This window comes from Cyprinodon tularosa, unplaced genomic scaffold (assembly GCF_016077235.1).
Source record: "Cyprinodon tularosa strain WSP-4 unplaced genomic scaffold, ASM1607723v1 ctg61, whole genome shotgun sequence".
Taxonomy (NCBI): domain Eukaryota; kingdom Metazoa; phylum Chordata; class Actinopteri; order Cyprinodontiformes; family Cyprinodontidae; genus Cyprinodon; species Cyprinodon tularosa.
In genome coordinates this window covers 763929-787657 of record NW_024039352.1, presented here as the reverse complement: position 1 = coordinate 787657, position 23729 = coordinate 763929, and the positions used below count along the sequence as shown (strand labels likewise).

General features: G+C 38.2%; 1 protein-coding gene across 2 annotated transcripts in view; it reads left to right on the top strand.

Annotated features, from left to right (window-relative positions):
• The window catches only part of peli1b (pellino E3 ubiquitin protein ligase 1b), a 58373-nt gene that overhangs the window by 5853 nt on the left and 28791 nt on the right, over positions 1 to 23729 (top strand). The window contains exon 1 of one of the 2 annotated variants that reach the window (XM_038307437.1): positions 17781 to 17928. The exons of the other annotated variant lie outside the window; for it this stretch is intronic. The gene's annotated coding sequence lies outside the window, so the exon portion shown is untranslated. Of the gene's footprint in view, positions 1 to 17780; positions 17929 to 23729 lie in introns of those variants that run through there. 2 annotated transcript variants of the gene reach the window in all.

The following is a 23729-nucleotide window of genomic DNA, read 5'->3' as shown; positions in this document are numbered from 1 at the left end:
CCTGGCGTCATGCTTTGTTGTGATGTTATCGTGGACAGGCTGACTGTAAACGCTCACACACACCCGTCACAGAGCTACACCTTTTTATGTCTCCACATCCAGCCTTGATGACAGACTGGTGGGTATGGAGGCTGAAAACACTCAGCGGCTCATTTTCCCCCCTAAATCAGAGCGTGTGAAGTCAGCAGTAACATGTTAAAGAAAACAAAAGCAGTTAGATGTGGGTCACTTCGCTTTCAGCTGATTCAGGTGATGTTTGTTACGTGAGGGTTTGTGGTAATCTGTTGCTCTGAGGCTGCTTGTTGGAGCTCTGGTTGTAATCGTGCTCTCAGCTGAGCAGCAGCTTTGCTCCCGCTGAGTTATGAGAGGCTTGGCTCGCTCTGCCCGGCCCGGCTTTGCTCTCTGCTGTTAGGCAAACAGGCTGAAGTTTGGGCACGGGGGGTGGAGGTGGGGGATTACATCTGTGATGGAAAGTGGGTCAGACAGTGGGCATGATTTTATGGCCTTGTTTCTGTTCAAGGTGGGAAAGGAAAAGAGGAGGGGGGGGAGGCAATAAATCACCAGTGATTTTTCCCAGGAAGTTCGTTCTCTGGACCCACTCCTCAGGTCCTGACTAAAATCGCGGTTACGACTTTACTTTCATTATTTGCAATTTATTTTACATGCACTAATCACAAGAACATATATGTTTGGCTGTTACATTCCATTGCTCAGGGTAGGGTTGAAACAATTAATGGGATTATTGAATTAATCATAGACTAATTTGGTAATTGAATTTAATCGTTGCCTTGTCGATATAATGACTACAAAACATGAGATTAGCCAAATAAAACTGCACTTACAGGACAAATTAAGACAAAATGTTACCAATATAAGCTATAGAGCTGAAGAAATGTATCAGATTAATCGTGATTTATTGATTATTGAAATAATCTTCAACTGATTTAGTAATCAATTCATCATTAACTTGAATATAGAGACTGTAAAATATGCCTTTAAACAGGGGGTACAGTTTGAGCTGTAGCTGCATGCAACGATATCGCACAGTGTATACCCGGCTTTAGCTGACAGAGCGACCCACTTAGAGCAGTAATTATATCAAATTCGTAAAAAAAAAAAAATACAATCATTTTGAATAAAAAAAAAAAAAAAGTTTTCTCCTGTCAATATGCCCTATTCAGAACTCTTCAAGTGGAAACGTTTTAGTTTCACCTTCTTTAAGGAACCTTTGGCTATCCGATAACTAATCGATTAATCAAAAAAATGATTGACAGATAATCATTAGTTGCAGCCTTAGTAAGCTACAAATAGTTCTAAACATTACATTTATACAGTTTTTCAAATAAATAATAAATAATTGTTACATAGTTAAAAGTGTTTTTGTCATTTACAGTTATTTTAAAAATAAACAGTAAAGAAATTTTCTATATTCCAAACATTTGTTTTTTTATAAATATTTATTAACTATATATATATCTCATTTTAGATTAATCAAAAAATATATATTTGACAGATGAATTGATTATTAAAATAATTAAATAGATGCAACCCTACTCTGGTGTACGGAAACTTTACTGTTGTGTTGAAAAGTGCAGAAACTCTACCTTAAGCTCTTTATCGCCACCTAAAGGACAGGAGTGTAAAAGTTAACATCTTACTTTTGCTAAATGTAATGTGACCAAAAATTGTGTCCCTCTGCGATTTGGATATTGTGCAGGTTTTTTTTTATTTTTATAGCAATTATAATGAACTGTCCAGCCCTACTGCAGACATGCCTTAATACAAATTCTGTAGAAAACTGAGCAGTCATAGTTCCTTCGCTCGTAATCATTTAAAACTTGTAAAACATTTTTAAAAATGACTTGGACTCAGAAAAAAAAGTGCAGGGTAGAAACCTGTGTTTCATTTTCATGAGTGACCTACGTCATGTTTATCATATATCGGTGTCAGCCTAAATCCGAATTGGCAGGTGCACCCCAATTTTTAAGGTTTTTTTACTCATCTTTAGCAGGAGTGCCGTGTATGTAATAATATAAGATTTGATTTTAATTTTTAACTTTTAGCGCATTTTCTGTGAGAATGTCTAAAAATCGAGGGTTTTACCTTATGCTAATGTAAGAGAATGGAAAGGAAAATCCACCATGACAGCTGATTTAGTTATGTTTTTTCTAGTTTCGGTTTGGGCGTTTGTGCTTGTGCTAAACGGTTTCTGTGGGGAGCCTCACTTTCTGTTTGAATCATCAGAATCTTTTTTTTTTTTCTTTTACACCAACAGCTGAGAAAGTGCTGCTCAGGTTACAGAGAAACACACGGATCGCTGAGAAGTCATCTCTGTGGTTTGCCTTGTTTGTTAGAATGGCACGATGTTGTCTAGCTCTTTAAAAGCACGCAGACATGCTGACACAATTTCAAAGGCAGGGCCTGAGTTTCTCATAGCCCCTGTGATCGTGCTCAATAACCATTTCCTGTCTCTCTCCCCAACCTTCCTGTGTCGAATGAGCCTGAGTGAGCGCCGCTGATGAGAGTCTCTCACACAGATTGGTTGAGTGTGGTGCTTGTTGATGTTGTGGCTTCCCAGATAAGTGCTCCTGCTGCTGCTTCTGGTAATGCACAAATAGACTGAGCAGTAGTGCTGGAAGAAAAAAAAAATCGATAACAATGTCAGCGATGAGTTTTAATCAGCAAAGCAAACGCTGAGAGAATCGCTGGTCTCTAATTATTTAAGCTTCCAAAGAGTCCGACTTTTTTACAGTATTTTATTTATATATATATATATATATATATATATATATATATATATATATATATATATATATATATATATATATATATATAAATCAAATATTGATATCACTGAAAAAATAATGCAACCGTTTTTGGGATTTAATTAATCATAGTTAGTTACTTTAACACAATTGTTTCATGTTAGCAGGGTAGGACATTCAAAAAGTTGTGTTAAAGTAACCAAATTTGCTTAAGTAAAGGTCAAAAGCGGATCCATTTTTTTTTTCAGTATCACCTAGAAGGTAGTTTTCTCAATAACTGTGATCGATATGTTCCCTGCAGGTAGATGGAGGGACACATTTTTATAGATAAGCGTGACATGAGCCAGGATGTAACCTTTGTAGAATAATTTGAATATATTACATGAATATGTAAATAATTGGATTTTCTCATTAAGTAAAAGAAATGCATTTTAAATTATGAATTAAGTAATTTGATCTTATTTATTTAAAAAAAAAAAAAGAAAATAATCCCCTTTATATGTATGAATGAATAAAGAGAAGTATATGTATGTATTCCTAGAGGACACCAGTGTGTTGCATTATTTCTGGGGTCACAGGCTGAACATTGCTAACAGTGGCTTTATAAGTAGGAGTCGGGACCCCCTGTGGGGCCGCCATGGGGCGTTAGGTGGGGCCTAATAAAATATGGGAAAATAGAAAAACTTTTTAAAAATCTAAATGAATAAATCTAAATTTTAATCAGTATTTTTAGGCTATCTATGTAAGAAATTACTATCACACCTTTGCTGACAGGGCAATGGAATGCAATTTTCCTTTTTGCAATAACACATCTGTGTGACTCCAAATAAAACATAAAACATGTCTCCATGTGGATGATGCCATTCATATGGTGCTGATGGACATAAAGCCCAGCCCTCCCACTACGCAAACATTTCTTTAGCTCTGTTTCTTATCATTAATCATTGGGAACACATAAAATAATGATAAATAGGATTATTTTAATGCTAAACAAATATTTCTAAAAGTTGGAAACGTCTGATAACCCCTGCTCTAACAAACCATGGAGGCCTGTACAGAGCAGCTGGATTTATATGGAGTGAAAATTACGCCCAGGTTGGATTTAAAGCGACAGGTTCTCTTTAGCTGTAGCAGAATAAATTGTTTTGAGAGTGTATGTTTTGTAGGTATTTTAAAAGGTTTCCTTTAAATCCCACTCAGTTCAGCAACTTTAGAGCCATAAAAAACTGAAGTCTAGTATAATTTTTTTAATGTTGTAGATCCAGTGAGTCAAAGTTGAAGTGACATTTAAAATTGTTCCTGATCATTTTTTTTTTCAGGTGGTCTCTGATGTTTTTCAGAGTTTCTGGCAGATAAATTCCTCATGCTACTTATTTGATCAGAAACGACCTGGATGGATAAACTTTACAATCAGAGTCATCTGCCCTCAGAATCAAATAGGACGACTTTCTGCCTCCCAGAAGACCACAGATCCAAGTAAACTGAGGAAATCCTTCTCGGATTGATGGATTTAACCTCAGAATCCCTTCATCACAAAAACCCACAGCAACAACCTAAGATGAGATGAAACTTCCTCAACATAATAAACATCCAAATTCTTCCCTTGACCAAGGGAAAGGAAATGAGTTCAACAAAAGGATGACCTCACCGTAAGAATAGTTAGAGTCACGGGCCAAATACTTGGAAAGGAAACGTATTTCATTCCCAGTTAACAACTAAAAATAAAACTTGTTTTTTTGTTATCATTAACAAAACATAAGTACAAGGAGTGTTTTCCTAACTGAGGAAGATGTTACAACATCTTACTCCCCAACAGTTGGTTAGTAAATCACTTTAGTGCTATCAGTCCTGCAGGAACTTTCTTCTCTGTTTCAGTTTCAGTAAAGTCGATTGTTCGGTCTTGAATTGAAGCGTAAGATAAAACAAAGCAGAGTTATTGGAAATATTGGTGATAAAAAGAAAATATCGGCCTCTTCCTGTCTTTTCTAAAATCCTGACACTGTTTCTGTGGTATCTAGTAGCTATATAAAACATAAAAACTGGGATCTATACAAAAGATCCGTAAATCTTTAATAAGAAGTGTTTTTTTTATTTAAAAATGCTTTATGAATCCCAAAGCATAATTAAATGTTGCTTTCTCTGTATGTTGATACTTGATTCTCAGACTGAAGGAAAAAGAAATGTCTCTGAAGGAATGCAGATATTTTCCATTTCGTCCCTATAAGATTTCTCATCATGCAGAGAGTGTTCACCATTGCTGTGTTTACGACAAGCATCAGAGTCAAACTGCATGGCATCATTCAGGCATTTTGGTGCTTTTATACTGAAAGGGTCGAGGACCCACATTATTTGTTTCATGTCCAACAAGACTGTTAGTTGTATGTGTGTACAGCATGCAGCCGTCTGCGTTCTGCTCTCTGAATCATTGATGAGGCTGTAATTCGAACACCTGCCCTCCCCCCCCTGGCGTCTGTCATCAGATTGTCTCCTCCAGGAGCAGCTCTCTGGAAAACCAGTAGGATGCTCCTTAGAATTAACCAGCCCTGGAAAATACAGGAGAGAAACTGTTTTCTTACAAAGTGGACAAATATCAGAGAGAGATTTGTTTTTTCTTAAAGGTATTGTGGAGGATTTTTGAACCCGCCCTCTCTACTATAAAAAAATGCACATGCACAACCCTGTACCTGCTCCTTAGAGGGAACGCCTATTAAACCTGTGCGAGAACGTGCACAAGCCTATTTATCCTCGTGCACGCTCTGTTTAAAAGTTGCTGCTCTCATAGCTCATCCAAGCTTACTGTGTCTGAACGTCCGCCCTTACCCCTAAATCCCTGTATAGAGCGGGGACTATATAGTGGACTCGGTTAACTTACCATTTGGACAGATGATCACTGATTTTTGCTCCGTTGGTCACGTAACTCCTCCTCCACTGCGCAGTGCCTGCACCATCTTTGTTAGTCGCCGCTGTCGGGTAGCGACAGCCTATGGCGATAGCAGGCTGCTGTGACAGCAAATCCCATAATGATTTGAGAGGAGAGCTTTCCACACAAAAGATTCTGGAATATATCTGCCTCTTCTGAGGCCTTTCTTTTCTTCTCATACACTTCATAGACACTTTTTTATCTTACGACCCATTTTCAAAGAACCGCGGTGAGAAAGGTGAGCTTCAATGACTGCCTGAATCCGTAGCTCACCACAGATATACGCCAGAAAGCGCGCATGCACAGAAATAGATAGCTAACGGGAAGACCACGTAGGACGGCTTTACGTAAACATATCACCAGAATGATTGACAGCTGGGAAGACCACTTATTTATATGATCCACCCGGAAATAAAAGATCATCCTCTATACTTTTAACATCAGCGTATCTATGTTAACAGTCTTAGACAGGGATGTCAGATTGGTTCCAGAATGGGCTGCAGGTTTTTTTTTCCATCCAAGGAATAGCACACCAGACTCCATTCATGTCATCATGTAAAGACTGGACTCACTTGATGGGATGAATGAGTCTGGTGTGCTACAGCTTGGTTGGAAAGAAAACCTGCAGCCACACAGCCCTTCCTGGAACCAGTCTGACATCCCAGCTCTATACACTAATTGTAAAAGGGCGTTCAGCTAGAAGAATGGAGTGAAGTCAAGACTAACCAAACTTTACAAGCACTCCTGTCTTTAACCCAAATCTAGAACAGTAACTGAATCAGGACTGAATGTTAGTGTTTGCATTAATGAAGAAAGCATATCTTTTTAAAGCTCAAACAACACAAATGGACTATATTAACTAAAGCGTTAATAAAAAAAACTCTGAAGATTTTTTATTGCAAACAGGAGATCATTTTTACTCCTAAGTTAGTTTACACTGTCTGAATTTTCATTGATTGGCTAATTGCATACATTTTAATTACAAAAATAACATTTCTTAAAGGAAACATGGCAGTTTAAAAAAACAGCCCCGATGCATCTGTTTAAGGTCGTTTCTCGGTCCTATTTTAAAGAGTGCATTTTACCAAACTAATGAAAATGGGTTGTTGTTGCTTCACACAAGTCTGGTGGTCAGCAAGTGGATGTTGCTCTGGGCGAAAACATGAAGAAGTGCACAGAAAGTAGTAGGAGGACCATATAGACGTGCATTATTTAATTGAAACGCTTTATTTCCAAAGTACTGTTTTGTTTTCCATCTTTATCAGATGATTTGCATCAGCGAAGTTTTGCACGTATTTGTAATGAAAAGGCAGCAACTAACAGGCTTCTTTTAGCTGGTGATTACAGAAACAAGTAGGGGAGGGGCAGCTCTGTTATCTATGCTCTGGTATGGTCTACAGTAATTAAAACAACCTGAAGTAGTTGGACATAAAAGAGGTTTTGAAACTGTTATTAAATCTTTGCACACCTTGATGACATTAGATCCTCTGATTCATTTAGAAAGCTTCTATCAGACAGAAATATTAAATTAAATAAAAATTTAATTGACCAATATTCCTATACTTGAGCCTCAATTTTCTTAATTGTTTTTTTGGGGGGGTTGAGGTATTTTTGGGTTTGTTTCTGCAGAAAAAGGAGCAGAAAGTCGAGCTTTAAATAGATTTCTTGGGTGATCAGTGCATTAAAACTAATTTATCTTTCATAACAAAGATATAATAGTTCTAATGTAGTCAAAGTATGTAAGAAATGATCATCTAGTGTTTTTTTAGGAAATAAACTTGTTTTATAAAAAGTTTTCTTTGTAAAGATTTCTCTATGAACATTTTTCTTGGTGTTTAGATTAAATCACGTTAAAGATGGACAAAAAAAAAAAATTTGTTGTTACCTTGTGAGTTAATTTTTGGGAAATCTGAATCAAATATTTCCAACATGATTCATAGGGCAATAGAACCAGAACCAGAAGTGGTTTTAATTACCCTTCCTAAGCTGCTTTTATGAGGGCAGAGTGAAGGTAACGACTTTAGTCATGAGTCAGATTCACCTCTTTGCTTCCCTAAATCCAGCATCTGTTCTCATCCAGTCATCCAGGGTGAATGTAGGTGAACACCCGCCTTGTCTCTAACAGGGAGCCCTTTCTTAGCCGGGCCCTATTCTGGATCCTGTGGATATGCCAGACCCACTGGTGGCTCCACAGAAACCAGTAGCTTGTTATGAAGAGTTAATTTGATGCTCAGCTGGAATTTGGCGCCAAAGGGTCTGACTCCAGTCTGGTTGGTGAAGATGTCACTGTTGCCGCTGAGAAAGTACTGGTCAACTAAAGTTGGTGATAAAATGTGTATTTTCTTTTGTATTAAAGGATTATCCAGCAGGTTCTTAAGCCACAGTTACAACCTTCACAGCAGCTTTCAGTGCTGCGGCTCGGGTTACATTCCTCACCTTGTTTCTAATGTCCAAGTCCTCCTCCTGACCCGCTCTACATATTTCATGTCTGGCAGTTCACAGTTGACGTGAATATTGTTGTGGCAACGTTTACTGTGGTCGAGTGCGAGGAATCCGGCCCAAGAGGATCAGTTTGATCTGGTCGTTACATGCTGCCTTGTTCTTAAGGACCTTTTAGAGTTTACCTTTGGACTTTGGCAGCTTTTGTCTAATTAACTGACCCTTTTTATAGGATTATATTGTTTTATTCCCTTAAGTTTGACCTTTTTAGTCACGCTCCTAACCATCAGCTGAATCAACTATACCAAATTGTTCAACTTATGAATCCACGCTGCAAAGTTTAACTTCTACATCTCGTTTATTTACTTGAAGTAGGTTTTAAGGCCCTTTACTTCAAATCTTCTCAGGCAAAAATAAAATCTAAATTTTGAAAAAAAAGTAGGAAATATCTTGAAATTAAAGGTGGTATTTTTAAAGTACAGTTACTGTTTTGGCAACAGGAAGTGTTTCTGTTGTTTCTGAGATCCCTGGTGTGAGCTAAAGGCGGCCCCCAGAGAGCCCTTATTCCACCAAATGAGGATTTCCTGTAACTCTTTGTTTTCATAAAACATGGGGAATGCAACCCCCCCTTATATAAAACCGACAAATGATTTACAGCTAGGTAATTTCTTTACATATGCTTACCATCCCAGGCTAACACGATGCGCTTCACTAATTTCCCTGAAATCGACTGTTTTATGAACTTTATTATTTATGACATTTGACTTTCTAATGAGGGTTTCTCTCCGTTTAGTTCCCGAGGGCAGATATTTAATGTGGTGGCTAATAAATCATCTTTGTGTCCTTTTTGGGTTGTAAAGTCTAGATTTACAGTGCTGAAACTGGGTTCATATATATTGAATGTGTTGTTATAATCAATAAACTTTTAGAGTAATAGCTTCTCATAACAGGAGCCTCGAGCAAGTATGAAGTTTAAAGCATTAGTGCACCAGGATCTGGACATTTTCTGTTTTTGTCATAAGAAAAAAAAAAAAAGAAAACTGGATGATTGATTGAAGAAGGTAATGCAATTTCAATTTAAAGCTAAACATTCATTTTCAAAAAAACTTTCAGACTTACTGGATGTGGGAACTTCTAAATGTAAAGGTTTCCGACTAACTGACTAACTGCCTACATGTAAGGATTTGTGGCTGTAATCACAAAAATGTTCATTTGTACTTTTAATAATTCTTATCTCATAAAATATTGCTAAAGTTTTGAAAATATAGACCGTAGAGAAATACACTATTTGCTTATATTGCAAATTGAAGTTAGCTTGTTCATTAAGTTTATAAAGGAGCAAATAAAAAGAAAATATCCACCCTGAAACAAAAATTTATTTTATATTAGGGTGTGTTCGATGATTTCACTGCAAAGATAAAAGAAACAAAGTCTAAGTTCCCGTCTGGCTCGTTCCTCTCGTCCACTTTTCCATCCAAGGCCTTAATTGGCATTGAAATTTATTAAATGTGATTATTGTGCCATTTAAAACGCTTTATTTAAAAAAAAAAGTTTATTAAAACAATTTCATCAGATATATTATATCGCGTTATATTTGCGCAGCACGGCTTTCGGTTGGTCGTAAAGCCCGGAGCAGAAGCTTGAGGCAGAGAAAAATTTAGAGAATAGGAAAATGTAACTGGAAATGTGGTTGGAAAACGAGAAATTCGGGACAAGGCTGCAGCCTGTCGACAGTAAAGATGACCAAGGATTTTGCTGTGTAAATATGAGAGTCATGGGTACTTATTGATGGCATTAAAATTATTTATAAGTGCATTAAAAGTGCATTAAAAGTGCATTAAAAAGCGTAAATGAGAGTTTCTCATTCCTGTATTCACTCTGACTTTATTTTGTACTGGAAGTTCTCTGAATCTTCCTCCTATTTCTCAAAATTTGATGAATGAATTAAAAAAAATCGATCCATCAACCCTCATTTCTATTTCCTTGGAAAAAGCAGCATAAAAGATGTTTATATACCAGCAGTCATAGGTTTACTACAGTTTTTACTACAGTTTGAGAAGCATTGTACCAATCTAAACAGTTCTGTTGCAGACAAAAATGATTGTTTTTTTCTCCTTAATCTTTATTTCAGAACTCTTTGGTGGATGTGTGTAGAAATACTGCCAGCTATGCACTAAAGAGGGTAGCCTCAGTACTGTCCTCTTGATCATATTTTCCCTCCATGTTTTAAGTACCTTTATTTTGTGTATAATGATAAAAAAAAATTTATTTTCTTCCACATAAATTCATGATAGTAGTGTGCTTTGACTCTTTACTTTATGGCAATAGGTCCTATATAGTTGGAAGTAAAATAAATCGCTTTGACAGTGATAAGAAGCAGGCAGAGACAGTGTGATGCTAATAACCTGTTTGTGTTCATAGCTTTGAATGCCCTTTTGTTTGGAGTCCCATTAATGGGGAACTTTGCTGTGGTGTGGAAAAGTGTTTACTCCTGACCTCCATGCTACTAGATGCTACTGTTTCCCTTTAACTGCATTTCTGCCCCCTAAAGGGCTGGAGGGAGAAACTTGATGCCTTAAGCATCCAAAAATGATTCATTTTAAGGGGGCCATAGAATGATTCTATAGGGTATCTGGTGCTGGTCCTTAAGGTCTCTGAATAGGGTGTGTAAGATTGGTTGGGCTGAAAATGACATATTTGCTGTTCTATATTTCCTAATGCAAGTCTGGTTAAAAGCCACAGAATGGAACGACAGGTTTTCTTCCTTTTATGGTATGATCATGAATATTTAGATGAGCTGTGTGCTGATTGGTTGGTTTACAACAGGCGAAGCTGCTGACGCATCATAGCAACAAGCACTCACTCACTGAAACATCAAATGGTTGATATGGTAGGGTGACCAGACATCCTCTTTTTCCCAGACATGTCCTACTTTTCATGCCTAAAAAAATGTCCGGGGGGAATTTCAAAATCGTCCGGGATTTTGGTCGACTACGGTGCAGCAGAACCGAGCCGTGACATGGGTGGCCCAGTGCTTCCCCCCGCCTGCCTTACCGGCCCACAGCCCCCCTCCTCTGGCTGAGGACGGGCGGCTCATGGCTCTCTGCATGGCCCAGTATTCGACACTTCATACCCGCCCCCCCAGGGGCTTGACAAAGTACAGGCCAGAACCAAATAAGGCAACATACCCGAGTTTACGTCAACTCTGGGCTTCATCTGAATTCGCCCGTTTTATGGTGGAAGTTTAGAATTGTGAGATTTTCAGAGAAAGGAGGTCCTGATGGGGTTTAAACTTCTCTGTACTTCAATTTCACCCACTGGACTATCGTTATTCATCTATGACAATGTAAACTCGGTTTTGCATTCTATGACCCCTTTTAGATTTGTATCCAAAAGCTCAATGACTAAAGAAGTTGTAGCAGATTCTTTGCTGTAGTTGTTGGAATGAACATCTTTCATATTTGCAATGATCTTTTTTTTGCATGTGAGGTTCACCTTAAACTTTCTGGGTCTTTACACACTTTAGAGTTACACACTCTGGGTTCCTCAAGATTAAAGCAAGGCAGGTTTATCTAGTTGGCACATTTCAGCAGAGAGACGATTCAAAGAGCTGTGCATGAGAAAGGAAAGAAAAATAAAAGTACACTGCATATAAAGGCAACACCAAAGATTAGAGAACAATTGTGACTCATTGAAATAGAAAGATTATTTTAAAAGAAAAGATCAAATGTTTTATAAAAACTGAAAGGAAAGTTGGACTCTGTTCAGAAATGAATGTTGATAGACTTAAGTTTTTATGTTTCTCAGTCAAACTTTGAGACTCTGGTGTTCGTTTTTCTTTTTTTTTTATGGCCTGGGCTTAAAATTTTACTAATTTTAACAGATCATATATATCGTCACTGAAGATTAGATGTTTCATTTTCGTCTCTTATTTTTTAAGCCTATGTTAAAACACAGTTACTTCAACTAACAACATTTTGATTGAATTTCCATTTGGGATTAATAAAGTATTTCTGAATTGAAACCTAATGTTGATCTGTCTCTCCTGTTTGTCCTCATTACTTCCTCTTTTCCTTCAAACCATTTCTAATGAGACTTGCATACTTTGTTAGTATTCATTGCATAGAGAAGACCCCCCTACAGCCACGCATTCAGAGACGCGGTAGTAAACACCTCTAGGGACCAGCGAGAGATGGAGGCGAGTCCGAGAGTGGGCAGGGAATTGGGACTTCCTGTGTGCATCGACTCTCTGGCTCGGCGTAAATCACCTCTGAGCACAACCAGCTCCAGGGAGACATGTTGAGTTTTTCAGAACGGAATCCGTTATTTTCAGCTTCATTTCATGTCAGGTATTCAAGCTCTGATTTGTGTCCATAACGAAGTTTTATCCGGAGGTTAATTCACGCTACATTTATTCTCTAGCTATGCACCAGCAAGCAGGTTTCCCTGCCATAAAAATCCTCTGCTGGTTCAAGTTTTTTTTTTTATATTTGGATTAGAAACTACTGTACTTCATTCTCCCAGCGTCTGATGTGGGAAAATGAGTCCGATGGCGTCCTTTTGGATTTAATAGCGACACTATTTAAAGACGACTGAACCCATAAAGCATCTCTACATGCAGAGATGAAGAAAATGAGATTTTAAAAATGTAGGAAGTGTTGCAGCCTTGCTTGTGAGATCCAATTCACACCGCTGAGAGGATGTGTGAGCAGGACTGAGAAATCACAGGAGATGTTTGCCAGATAGAGAATTGGCGCGTTCACTTTGGCAGAGAACCACCCGATCAGATGGTAGGAACTGAAAAACCGATCAGGAATATCTTTTTTTAGGTAATTGGTTCGGAAAAGTTATATTCATTCCACAAAAAAATCCAATGCAAAATGGTGAAATGTCTTTTTGTTTCTCTCTTCATATCCCTTTCCTTCCTGCAGAATGAATCTCTAGCGTGGAAAACACTTCATCACGTTAGATCATTAAAAAAATAGTGTTTTCACACATTATAGTGTTGTAAAAACAGCCGGCAAAAAGCCTGCAAGATGTGACAAATTAACATTTTCAGTAACATCGATTATTTATGTCTGGAAAATATTACTAAGATAAATCAGTGTGAAAAGGAACTAATAAAGGTCCCAGAATGTAGATATATAAAGGATTTAAAAAGCTTGGAAACTACTAACATGCTCTGATCTAAATGAGTGTCTGCCATCACTCTGATTTAGTGTACGCTGTTTTAGAAATGCAGAAGCAATAGTCAGCGGTAGGTCTGGCTACCAGAGCAGATAGCACTACTTATCAGCCAGCAAATATTAACTAGTTTTATTCTGTTATTAATGTATCACTGATATACCTGCTTAAAGTTAACAAAAATCTCAAACATTTTAATTTGTAAAATGTTTAAGTTATTTGTCCTACATAAAAGCATCTAAATGCCATTCGTTTGCCAGACTTGCTATTTTTATCATCTGGATGTTATATTAAAAAAAAAAAAACTATTAATATTATGGTAACTGAATCACACTGCCATCAGAGCTTTCAAGTAACAAAGTACAAATTTTTCGTTATTTTACTTAAGTGGAAATTTTGCAGAAACGTTACTGGAGTAAATATTTTTTAGAAAACTTTTGACCTATTTAAATTTTTCTGCAACTATCTCTACTTTCTTGTCCTCATATTTTAAAAATAGACTCATTAATAATGTTTCATTTAAGCTAATTTTTGTTATGGCCTGTTTTTATAAAATATATTTTTTTATTCAGAATATTTCTTTTTCTGGAACTTGTTCACCACAGACCAAAATAAATAGATTTAATAGCAATATATATATATATATATATATATATATATATATATATATATATATATATATATATATATATATATATATATATATATATATATATATATATTGGTATAATTATTGTTCTAAGTGGGTCAAACTCATATAAAAGCATGTTTTAAAGTCTCTATGCTCCAGTTAATTATTAATTGATTACTAAATTAATTAATGATCATTTCAATAATCGAATAATCCGATTAATTGAATTAATCAGCCCTATTGCATTTTTAAATTGAATCCTTTGCTGCATCTCTTGTGTACAGCTCTAAAACCAAAGCAACATACAAATTGGTTTGTCTTTTTTCCTGAAAAGAAAAATTAAATGTGAAACAAAAAATGAAATAAAGTGAAAAGAGCAAAGGGGCTGAAACTCATCCCTTCCCTGTGTCTCAGGGGAAAATGAAGTCATTGACTGGATGGGTTAAATCAAGGAGACAAAATGGAAGGTGAAAAAAAAGAAGGGAAAGAGGATCGGGTATTAAGTTTGTCAGATCCCTCAAACAGATCAGTTTCCGAGGCATCGGGAGTGTAATCTTCAAAATGTGTAAAGTGATCCGTCTCTCTGCAACCCTAGCCACGGCAGCCAGGCCCAGAGAGCGGCGTCACACCAAGACCTCACACATGTACATTCTATACATAAAACTCTTTTTGTTCACATATGTATTGCCTCCCACTCTGAAATAAAAGCTTTGGAGTAAATTGTAGGTTTGCTCTCAGAATTAAGCTGTTTTTAAGACCAACACCAAGTATGGGGTTTGTGGTCAGACGGTGCAGCCCTCAGCATGATGTGCTGCATGATGCTTCATTTTAAGCTTCATCTGGAAGAAAAAGAGCAAAAACTGCTCCAGGAAACTTTAGAAAGCCTTCTGCTCCAACTCTTTCAACAAAAGTGTGACGAAAAACTGCTTGGTCGTCTTCCATTTGCCAACAATTGTCTCAGATATTTGACATTTAACAACAGCCTGTTATAGGTTGTGTTTTCATGCTTCAGAGTAAAAGTCATACTCTCTGATTATCAATTAGTGCAAGAAATATGATATTTCCTGCTTCATTTATTGACATGAAACCATCAGTGATCATAATGCCAGCCCTGCACCATGAATTTAAAAAGGCGTCCCCCTCCGATCTAAAACATCTTCAGGGATTTTCTCTGATGAGCTGCAGACCTGTTGGCTTTCCCACCACACAGCTGCTCTTTGACGCGTCTTCTTGACGGAAGTTGAGGTTTCTGACGCCGGGCGCTGACGTAGGACCGGCTCGCTTCACAGGGAGCTCCCGTCCTGTGAAAAACTCTTCCACTGGAGGTATTTTAAGCTAATTGCAGATGGTTACACCACCGTAGAAGTCATAACCCTTAGGTCCCTTTGTAGTAGTTTGCAAACCTCGTTATCCAAGTACGCCCTCACTGATTAAACTTAAACATTTCTGCAGATTTAAATAAATGAGAAAAGTTTCTATATTTTCTTAGAGTATTAAACTGATTATTATTTTTGAGATTGGTTCCAATTATCGATCAATTTAAAGTTTGGATTTGCTGCTTTTAGCCTGATCTCTCTCTATATATATTTATCTTCATTATTTCTGGTCAACTTAAACATTTAGACATTTTGATAAATATAGGTATTTAACACTTAAAGATTTATATAAACACTGATTATTTTTGTGTCAGTGACTGTTTACTTTTTCCCAAAGACTTTTTCCTCCATGTCGTGAGGTTAAGCACATGAAAATGCCTCTTTTTTCCCCACTAAGCAGGCTCACTTATCAGGCTTTGCATATGGGACGTGTTTCAAGTGGATCAGAGCTACTTTCAGAGGGATTTTAAATAAAGGAAGCTTTGTTAAAGGCGAAGTCTGCTGGATTCTTCAGTTATTGGTACTGAGCAGTGGTTAGAGAGCTCCTTTACCCTACATTTCATCACACATCTGAATGTGTAGAAAAAGATGTGGAAAAAACTCAATATTTATTAGATTTTAATTTGACGGATTTGATTAGTTTTAGACATGGTCAATTCCTATTTCTGGTGGTTCTCACTAACCTTCTATCTCGAATCTTCAGTCCGTCTACATTCTTTTGTTTTCGTTTTAGTCCAATTCGATTTCAATAAAACCAACTGTAATTATTTCTTTGGTCTTTATATATATATATATATATATATATATATATATATATATATATATATATATATATATATATATATATATATATATATGGTTTAACACTGAGCAGTATTTGTTTGATTAATGGCAACAATCTGTCATATTTCATGAGAATCAGTTGACTCAAATAGGGATTGTAACAATATGAAAAACCGGGCAGATGTTGATAACAACTGATGTTAAATACGGTAATATATATATTCCCCTACTCTTTTGACGGTGTAAAAAACAACCATGGTGCTAAGATTTCTTCTCAGTTTCCGTTAAACTCCTCCCACTCCAAACAAACACCACATACCAAACCCCTGATGGAACAAAAACAGATGAGATTAAGCATCAGTTGTTAGTACCGGTTCAGTTTCACTCATCGCATCGATACCAATATGTTTAGAAATTACACATATCTAAAAAAACAAAAAAAAACAAAGGCGTCAGAATATAAAACAGAAAAAAAGTTGAATATAAAATATATTTTGTAAAGATTTTTCTAATGCTAGATTACTGTAATAAAAATATGAAGTACTATTTTGTTTAAAGGTACAAAAATGGAACAAAAATCAACACAAGAACAACCTGTGGATTTGACCTGTTAGCTATTTGGATTTCAGAAACTGACCTTTGGTGTCCAAACTGTGGCTGATGGGCCGTATGCGGCTCTTCAGGTAGAGACAGAGCAATACATCGGCTGTTTTTTTCCGTCAGTCAGCCGATATGTGCACGGCCGTGAATTCATTTGTTTGTGCATTTGAGATCACATGGAGTGCAGGTTAATTTTTTGTTTGATTTTATTGATGGATGTTCCTTTATGTTTATATTTAGTTCTATCTGTTATCATTTTGTAATATTTTCTCATGTAAAAGGTGGAAGAAAAAGTGATATGAGCTCTCGGGGTCGGCCCAGAAAGATGGCGAGATCATTTCCATCGCCGTTCTTCCTTAATCACAAACATTCAACTGAGGGAAAGTGTTTAAACTCTTTCATAGTAAAGGTCCGACATGTATTGATTTTAATGCCAGAAAAAAACAAAATAAAGTTTCTACTGGACGTCTTTATAAATGACACCTGATAAAATCAGCATGAGCCCTCTTTTAAAAAGCCTTCAGAGCGAGGAACCCTCCACATAATGTTATTCCTGTTCCCACTTTGAAATTTCACACATATTTAAGAATCCTGTCTTAAAAAGCCTGACAATAATGCCAAAAGTTGATAGATTTAGACATTCTTACTTCTGCAGGAGAAAAATGACAGCCGGTGAGGTAAGTCCTGAAAGATATATTTATTATCCTCTTACAAAACAGCCTCCTGATTCAGCTGTTAAAACAACAAATCCAGATTTTTATGAGAAGGATGGGTTTTATGCCAACTTTTACCTAACTGTTAACTGTTCAGCAAAAATGGATCTCCTCTACCCACAGCTCTGATTTGGGGTATATTAGATTGTTGGGTCAGAGAAGTCTGATGGGAGATATGTGAACAAGAACGGGCCGTTCTGTTTCTCCCTATTTCCATTACATTTTTACGTCCTGTTCGGTCTATTTTGTTTAAATACAGTTGTGTGAAAGGGGGAGGGGGGCGGTCTGGGAATATGACACAACTCTCTCTCTTCATCAACGGCTGGTAATACAGGGAACAGACCAGGCATCATGGGACGCAGAGATGAGAAGAGAGCAGAGGAGGGACGAGGTAGACTTTCTGTTTTTGGAAAGCGGGTGCAGAGAGCTTTTGAAGCGATTTCTACAACTCAGCACGAAGCAGCCGGGGAGCTTCAGAGCCCCAGCGTCATCACGACTCACTCCGGTGACATGAAAGGTGCGAGATGCCTTAAAGCAGAAGTGTTTGGAGGATGTGGTGAAAGCCAGCAATACGGGGATGATTAGATATCAGTTGGTCCTATTCATAAAGGGCTCTCTGACAGAGATCACAGCAGCCACAAGTCTGGAGATGAGCTTGTTTTCTTTAGTTTTTTCTTTTCCTCCCTCAGATTTCTCCTTTTAACACAGCCTTCTTCCGCCCTCAGCTTAGATTGTGCTAAATAATACCAAATTTCAGCTCCTAAGGTAGAAGCTCAGCAGCTCTTTGAGTGACATATTGAAACTCATGTAAGTGAACTCGTCACCAGGGAGTTTCTGCAGTTGTTTAGCAGCTTACTTTGCTTAAGGTAACAAAAGCTTTGATTAAATTACATGACAGATGTTAGATGAAACATGACCTTTATGCCTTTTAACATGATATTAAATATACACTAAATGATAACTTTAAAGAAAGCAGATGAAAAGCGTGGCTGAATATAGACGGGTTTTGTAGTTTTTACTCGGCAGCAGACCCGTTTCTTCCTGAATTACTCTGCATGTCCAAAGAGCCCGTCTCACATCATCAACTCTCAGCCTCCTACCAGCATCTGTAATTATTTATCGATCTTCTGACCCACTTTAACCGAGGATTTCTTCCTGCAATGGAGACCAGAACCTCTTTGTAGATCCTGGATTTCTCATTGTCAAACTATGCTTCTCTTTTATTAATTATTTAAAGTACCAACATGGTGATTTTGTTTTGTTTTTTCTAGCTTGTAAACTAACAGTTTTAATATCTTTCAAGTTCTATGTCACATTTTTTAAGCTCTTAAACCACCAAAGATCCAAAATTTAAACCAACTTCCTCCAAAACTGGCTGCATCTTGATGCTTTAGTGGATGATTATACATGATTATCTGTAAACATTTTTTTTATTTTGCCAAACCTAGTTTTAAACTTATTACAGTCTGAAAATTTGTTTATTTATGTTGATTATATCCATATTGGTACTTTGAATTGTATTACAGCTCATATAAAACATGTGTTTTAAAGGTTACTTCATAATAAAGAAGTTTTTTTATTTCTGACCTCTGTTTCATTAACATAGTAGAGAACCTCTTTTCCGCAAGATTGTTAAATTATTGTCATTGATTGTTTTAAGTTTTGGTTGTCGATTAGCCAGTTGTCAATGGGTAATACTAATCATCACAGCCTTTAGTGTGGAATTTGTTATCAAAAGAAGCAAATGTAAACCATTTCGGTGTAAATGTAGTGTAAGAACAGTAAGAACAGGATATTTTCTACCACAAATGCCGGCTGTTCTTTCAGACTGCTTTTAAAAGGAGAATTATTTTATTTGTCAGATAGGTCGGCAGAGCATAGCAAACTTCTATTCATTTTAATTTTCTACCTAAATGAATAATAATTTAAGCATTTTGGAAGTTTAAAAGTAATGGTCCGTTTGTGGTTGCTGACACTAATACTGTAGGGACCTCAATGTAAAAGTCAAAACGGCTTATGTCCGGAATGTGTGGGGTCTACAGAGATGTTAGTTGCCCCATTACTAAGCCGAGTATTAGCAAGTTGAATCTGGGGATTAAAAAATTTACACATAACCTGTGAATCTTCAGTTAATTTTTCTGTTAAAATAAAAAATGAATACAAGTGGTGTTCACCATATTTGAAACACAGTGTCAAACTCGTTTTTTAGCATCTCAAGCTAATCACGCCTTTTAAATCAACGTGAGAGGATTGTAGAGTTTTGTAATCCAGTCAAGAAACTAGAATTACTGTTTGAAAGCACTTAACAGGATATTTGGAGATGTTTGCAGGCTGGCTTGGCGATGCAATAAACAGAAGGTGCAGCTGCTGCTTTCTTGCTAACATGAATCAAGGTGTTTCCTCCTGTCGGTTGCATAAGAGCGGCACAGTGGTTTGTCAGATGTTGAGCTCTGTCAGAGTGGCAGGTGTCACCTGTGCCTGGTTGAGGTGGGATCTATGAAGGTCTCTGTAGGTGTGATGTAGCTCTCCCTGCTGTCAGCACCTTGCTGCTCCAGTCTGTGACCTCAGCTTGCAGAGTCAGCCGCCCTGGGCCCCGGGCTCCATTGTTGCAGCACTGTGTGTTTCTGTAGCTTAGCAGCAGTTGGCAAGAGGCCACAATGGGCTTAAGTGTCATGCCAATCTGCAGGGCTTCGTCAGACACACTCTTCAGAAACTGTATGTACACACCCAAACATAAACCTGTGCAAAGTGGATAATAGCGATGAAGGAAAAGATTTATTTTGTGCTGTTGGTATTAAGAAAGGCCTGGTTCCTTGCATTGTTTACAGACAAATGCAGTAGGATGATTTTATTTTAAGAGAAACATGCAAATACTTTTTCTGCATTATCTTTTTCTTTGAAGAATCTAAAGACCCTGCTTTAAATGCATCGCAGTACCAATCAGAATATTTGCCCAGTAATGTGTGTAAAAATGGCTGCCAAAAGGAAAGCAGTGGGTTATGGACTTTATTCTGCGTGTCTTGTACTCAGAGAAGACAGTTACCGTATTTTCACGACCATAAGGCGCACCGGACTAAAAGGCGCACTCTCAGTTATGTGTGCCATTTCTGTATTTAACACACACATAAGGCGCACCGGACTATAGGGCGCGTTTTTTATATACAGGTACATGTCCTCTCAGGTGGATTTTCTCACTTAAAAACATATTAAAACTACTTTATTCCCACTGATCACAGCAAATAAAGCTGCAAGGTGTATTTATTACAAAGTATTATTCAAACCTGGGAACCTGCCGTGAGAGACACATCGCTGATGACACAGGGCTGTGATTACTCCTCTGATACAGTTTATTGACGCATAAATTAACTTAAAACATAGGCAGGATAATAATCTGGATGAACTGACTGCAATGATTAAATTTTCAGGTGGACTTTCTCACTTAAAAAGATTTAAATTATTTAGATGAAAAAACACCTGCTGAGGTGAGTCCTGATGCGCCGCGGCCCAGAGGCTGCTGTTGAATTAAGTTTTCAGGTAGAAAAATAGAGCGGGAGCAAAACTGAGTATGATTGTGCTTTATTCATGTATTTATTACAAAGTATTAATCAAACCCATCAAAGTCCTCATCCTCTGTTTCTGAATTAAACAGCTGCGCTAAATCCGACATGCCAGTTTCCCCTTCTTCTTCGTTTATTCACGCATAAATTAACTTAAAGCATAGGCAGGATAATAATCTGAATGAACTGACTGTAATGATTAAATTTTCCGGTGGACTTTCTCACTTAAAAAGATTTAGATTATTTAGATGAAAAAACACCTGCTGATGTGAGCCCGGATGCGCTGCGGCCCAGAGGCTGCTGTTGAATTAAGTTTTTTAGGTAGAAAAATAGAGCGGGAGCAAAACTGAGTATGATTGTGCTTTATTCAAGTATTTATTACAGAGTATTAATCAAACCCATCAAAGTCCTCATCCTCTGTTTCGGAATTAAACAGCTGCGCTAAATCCGACATGCCGGTTTCCCCTTCTTCTTTGCTGTCAGAGTCACTTTCCGTGCCGGGCGGCTCCTTGGAAATGATGCCGGCTTTTGCAAAAGCTCGAACAACAGTCCCAGCAGAAACGTTAGTCCAAGCATCTACAATCCATCCGCAAACGGTGGCGTAACTTGCCCGCCGCTGCCTTCCACTTTTAGTGAAACTGTGGTCTCCGTCGGTCATCCATCGCTCCCACGCCGCTCGCAGCCTTACTTTGAACGGGCGGTTCACACCGATGTCGAGCGGTTGAAGCTCCTTTGTCAGACCTCCCGGAATAACAGCAAGCACAGCGTTCATTTCTTTGACCTTTTTTTTCACATCGGCTGTGAGATGGGCACGCATGGAATCACAGATTAACAGAGATGGAGATGCGTGGAAAAAACCACCTGGTCTCCTTACATACACCTCCCTCAGCCAAGCTTTCATCATCCCCTCGTCCATCCAGCCTTTTTCATTCACCTTAAACCCATCAAAGTCATCATCCTCTGTTATCCTCAGCATTCCTCTGAATAAAACAGCTGCGCTAAATCAGACATGCCAGTTTCCCCTTCTGCGCTGTCAGAGTCACTTTCCGTGCAGCGCAGCTCCTCAGAAATAATGGTGGCTTTTGCGAAAGCTTGAACAACAGAGCCAGCAGACACAGTCCATCTACAATCCATCCGCAAACGGTGGCGTAACTTGCACGGCACTGCCTTCCATTTATCATAAAACTGTGGTCTCAGTCTGTCATCCATCGCTCCCACGCCGCTCGCAGCCTTACTATGAACGGGTGCGTCACACCGATGTCGAGCGGTGGAAGTTCCTTTGTCAGACCCCCGGGATAACGGCGAGCACAGCGTTCATTTGATTCATCGTTTTTTCACATCGGCTGTGAGATGGGCACGCAGCGATGGTGATGCGTGGAAAAAAGCACCTGGTCTCCTCACATACACCTGCCTTTCATCATCTCCTCATTCATCCAGCCTTTTCATTTGCGTTAATATCATCAGAGCGCTGTGTCTCGCTGTCAGCTCCCAGATCAGCTTCTCTGATTGGTTGATGCGGCGCGTCCAGCAGCAAAACTTCAATTTTTCCATCTGAGCAGCAGCAGCGCGTTGGCGGTGCGTCAGATGCTTAAACGCTCCCGACGTGCTGCACCAAAACGCGCTGCGGGACCTTTTGCTGCACCTATACGCGCGTCAACCATTGACTTTGCATGTAAACTCGCTGCTTCTGCTGCACCTGCTGGGTCCGGTTCACACCGATGTCGAGCGGTTGAACAGCGAGCACAGCGTTAATTTGTTTCCCCATGTTTTTCACATCAGCTGTGAGATGGGCACGCATGGAGTTACATATTAACAGCGATGGTGAGGGGTGGAAAAAAAACACCTGGTCTCCTTACATTCAGCCACTCTTTCATCATCTCCTCAATGAGGTGGTCTCAAAAGTCGCAGTTACAACACACATAGGGCGCACCGCACCATAGGGCGCACCGCACATTTTGAGGGAAAAAAAAGACGTTTAAGTGCGCCTTATAGTCGTGAAAATGCGGTACATTAATCATTTCCTAGTGTCTGGATCCAGACATAAGTGATCATTTCCTTGCACCTCAGCTACTTCTATTTATACCTCTATTTGTACTTTAGTGCATTTATAAATGTATCCCCTAACTTTTGCACATTGTGTTTTGTAGATCCTCCAATAAAGCCGAATGCATTTCATACCAAGTTGGATTTTGTGGGATTAACCCGTCTTTGAATGAAGGCAGCTAAGGTGTTTTTGCTGCCCCGCAACCATCTGCTAAACTCGGTAACAAGCTGGTTTCAATTTAAACACATTCAGCAAAGGGTGTTATCTCCGTGCTCTGCTAATTGTTTCACCTCCACCTCGTTCGAGGGGACTAGCTCATCGCTCCATTGTCAGCTGTGGGTTTTAAAAATAGATCAGAAGTGAAACGAGTGTTAAAACTCTGTGTTGCCGCTTCACACAACCTGCGGTGAGACACAAGAGTCTTAAAGAGGTATTGTAGGATTGACAGATCCTGATTTCAAATTTAAGAGTAAAATATGACCAGATCAACCTCGCACACAATTGCCAGCAGTCATTTTAGTTGCTGACATTTATTGTAACACTCAACCCTACAGCATACGTCTAAACCAGTATGCCACAACAGGACTAGACTTTGGCCTCCAGAAGGCAGGTTGGTCCTCAGAAGGTTGGTATATCAGAAAATGTCCTGAATAGGTAACATGTCAAAACTAGAAGGTGGCTTTAATCATATCATTTATCATCATTGTGATAAATTTC